This window comes from Charadrius vociferus, unplaced genomic scaffold (genome assembly GCF_000708025.1).
Source record: "Charadrius vociferus isolate BGI_N301 unplaced genomic scaffold, ASM70802v2 scaffold147, whole genome shotgun sequence".
Taxonomy (NCBI): Eukaryota; Metazoa; Chordata; class Aves; order Charadriiformes; family Charadriidae; genus Charadrius; species Charadrius vociferus.
This window is the reverse complement of record NW_009649570.1, coordinates 6,825,775-6,829,473: the sequence shown is the minus strand read 5'-3', so window position 1 is coordinate 6,829,473 and position 3,699 is coordinate 6,825,775.

Here is a 3,699-nt window from a genome sequence, read left to right as displayed (position 1 = left end):
GAATTACCGAGACAACATGGAACAGGTTAGGGGTGCTCCTGTCTGTCTGTATGTTCACGTGACATCGTAAGCATACAGCACAGTGTAATAGCTTATGATATTCAAAACGTAGTTTAATTAACAAGCATTTTACTATTCCTTTTTGTAATTATAACCACACCTATATGAAATATATTCAGTTGAAAAAAGATAGCCTGTCTGTACATCTTTAATGTACGATGCATACAATAATACTTTTCTCTGGCCCTATGTACTTGTCTTGAACTTAAGAAAAAAATTTTGGCTACCAGAAAGAAGCTGGCTGCAAAAGAGCATGAGGAAACCTGGAGAAATAGAATTATTAAACTTGCATGGTTCTACACAGCACCATGTGGTGCAGCTGTTAGAGAAACAAGATGGAACAGTCAGCCCCTTGGATCTCCTTTGAGACAGCTGTGCAGTACAGCAGTAGAAATTATATTTGTCGCCTAGGAGAAATAAAACTTTATTTTTGTGAGAAGATATTACAGAAATGTCTCAACTCTCCCATACTCGTTAAGGGAGAAGGAGCTAAACTCTGAAGATTCTAATAAGCCAAGAAAAAATGCCTAAACTAAATAAATCTGCTCAGGAGTAAGGGTTGTATTTGTTTGAATCTTTAGTATGTGATCTTGTCAGCAGTGGTAAGTAACTAGGCTCAATTGTGAATTCATCCATATGTCAGAACTGGCCTTGAAGTAGGGAAGTATTTAATTTTTTTAATTTGCAGATATGAATATAAGTGTATAGTCCAAGAATAAGACAGTAGCTGTCTACCACAAATTTTACTTTTCTGACTATGGAAACTTAAGTCTTGAGTGAGGAGGTAATCCTAAAATTAGAACTGCATAAGTAGTATGTTTTAGGTGCTTTTAAATATCACTTTTACAGTGGTATGTGGCTCACTTGCACGGCCTCAGAAGTTGATCTGCTGCAAATGATAGATGCCATTTGTCTACAGTTTTCTGATTGATATAACTGTTTAGGGCTGCAAAAAGTATCAAAGTTTGATAACTTTATGAAAATAGTTCTGGGTGGTCAATATTAGAAGTAAAACTTTTAGTGTTCGTTAGTTTTGTTCATTTAATGTTCATTTAGTTGAACATTATAAAGCACTATCTGGGTGGGATTGAAGCAGCTAACTTCAAAACATAAGGCATTATTTGTGAAGGCTGAAATTGAGTGTTATGAAACCGACATTATAATGAAATTTTAAGTGGTACTGCTAGCTGTTTAATGTAAGACTTTCTATGAAAATAATAAATCTTTAAATGCAGCACTTGCATATACCAGATAGCTATGCTTAACCCTCTTAACTCTAAAAGCTGCTAGCATACCCAAATCATGCAAGCAGCCTTCATGTTTCTGTGGTGTTGAATACTACAGAGCATTAGTTCGTTGCTATAGTGGCAAGTAGTCCAGCAGCTTCATTTGAGGGATAAATATTACTTCTATAATTTATTAATGTATAATATCATAGGTTAGCCAAGATGCCAATTTTCTCAATAATGGAAGGCCGGAAACCTACTGGCTGGCCTTTTCTTGAATGCTTTGGCAGGGGGAAAAGAGAGAAAGCTGCAGGGAGAAAAAGTCAAGATAATTTTGGCTATTTTTGTTCCATGCTGCTCAGTTCTAGGAGTTCCGAAGAACACAGCTAAATATATCAGAAAGCTAGCATCCAAGTGTGATGGAGATGCTTCATTCCTTAAATTTCTGTCTTTAAGTTGTTTGTTGTTCTTAAGTCTGTCTTAAGACTTTTGCATTTGTTTTGCTAAAATTGAATGTTTTGGTTCTATCAGGAATGCAGAAGTTACCAACTGAGCTTTGGACTTTTTGTTTTGTATTGTTTTGTCTTGCTTTTTCGTAGCAAGTGGAATGTGGTCCTCGCTGGTCTACACTCTTAAATGCGGATTATTCTGTAGCTTCTCCAGCACACTACTTAACAGGCACTGCTTTCCAGTCAGCACTGCTTAGATATCTGTATCAGATCAGAATTAAACAAGAAAAATTTCACTTTCTTAAAATGGGGAGGTTATGAAGTGGTATTTATGTAAGACAAAAAAGGAGTGGTAAGTGGGATGGAGATAAAACACACTATGAAACTGAAAGTGTAGTGTTTCAACAAAAGTTAATTCAAATGAGAAAGGATTGTCTGATCCACTGCTAAGAAAGAGATAATTTAAAGGATTACTTTGTATTTTATCGTTCTCAAGATCCTGAGCCATAACCTGCTTTTTGCGTGCTTTTTCAGAATGAGAAGAAAGCCTGCATTTGTGGTTTGATATGCTAAGCCAAGTTGTAGTAAGTAAACGGGAATAAACATAATTTTGAAAATGATACTTTCTTCCAAATGAGTTCATGCCTACTGTTAATGTTAAATATCAAAAGCTAAAGTGAACCTAAAGCTCCTAGTTGGCTATTCCGCTAAGCATTAAGTGTTTCTTCTTTCAGCATGCAAGCAACAGTCTAAACCAGTTTGAATTGGCCAAAAAAGGTTTCCTCTCTAGGTTTAGAAATAGCAGCTCTCTGATCTTAATGTGCCATTTGGGCTGTGCTGATTACTGGAGTTTTGGGGGGTTTTGTTTGTTTGTTTGTTTTTCCCCAAATGAGTGTCTGCTAATGTTAATTTGAGCTTCTATTTTCCTGCGACTTTTTTTTCTGGTTATTTGGGGGAGAACTTCTTATGGCTTACACTTTCTTCCCAGATCCCTGTGTTTAAACATAGATCTAATTTTTCATGAATTCTTTGATCCTTGGATAAAACTAGAACAAGGCCTTGCTTGGCAGACTTTTCTCATTTGTGCTTGAAAACGTTATCTCCCTCCACCACTGCTGTTTACTGAGCTCAGCAGTTTAGCAGAGGTTTGCCTGATTCACACGAGCCAAGGGGAAGATTGTTGATCTACTGAACTGGTAGGACAAAATGACGTGGTACCTTCACCTGAAGAACTGGGGGTGGAGAATGACAAGGGAAAAGACAAACGGGGATGAGAGGGAACAGCAAATGGTATCAAGAGGTGCTGAGTGGGATGTGTCATCACACAGCGGTTAGGTGGGAAAACAAATGGAGAGGGACTTTGAAAAGTAGAATTAATAGAGAACGAAGGAACTGAGATTTACCTGAACAAGCTCAGACTACTGCCTAGAATAACTCTCCAAGCACCTGTGAGCCTACTTTTCTTTTTTCAACAACCTCCTGGCTTGGCTGTGCCATGCTGAAAGGGGCAAGCTTGAAGTTGCTTGCATGCTGCAGTTAGTAAACAGTGGTGAACGTATACCTGAATATATTGATTGTCTGTGATCTGATTTCATCAACAGCTTGTCTATAAACCTTCTTGCAGAAGGTCTAAATACGGTTCATTTGTTCCTCTCTTATATAATGTCAGATTACTTCAAGCATGTGGGTGGAGGTTTTTTTCCTTTTTTTTTTTTTTGTTAGTAAGTTAAATGAAAAAAAAAGATGAACACTTTGATGCAAGGAGTCAGGTTTTTGATGCCAGCAGTTTTCAGCACAGGAAAAGCTTAACCATCTTGTGTTGTTTTTTGTGCCTCTCTATTTGAAGACCTGTAGCTGCATAGGCTGACAAATACTGTTGCCTAGTTAGACAAATATGAAGTTGGGGTGAAAACCAGCTGATGTTCTGGTCTCTGTTCTGGTGTTCCCTCTCCTTTTTTCCTTGT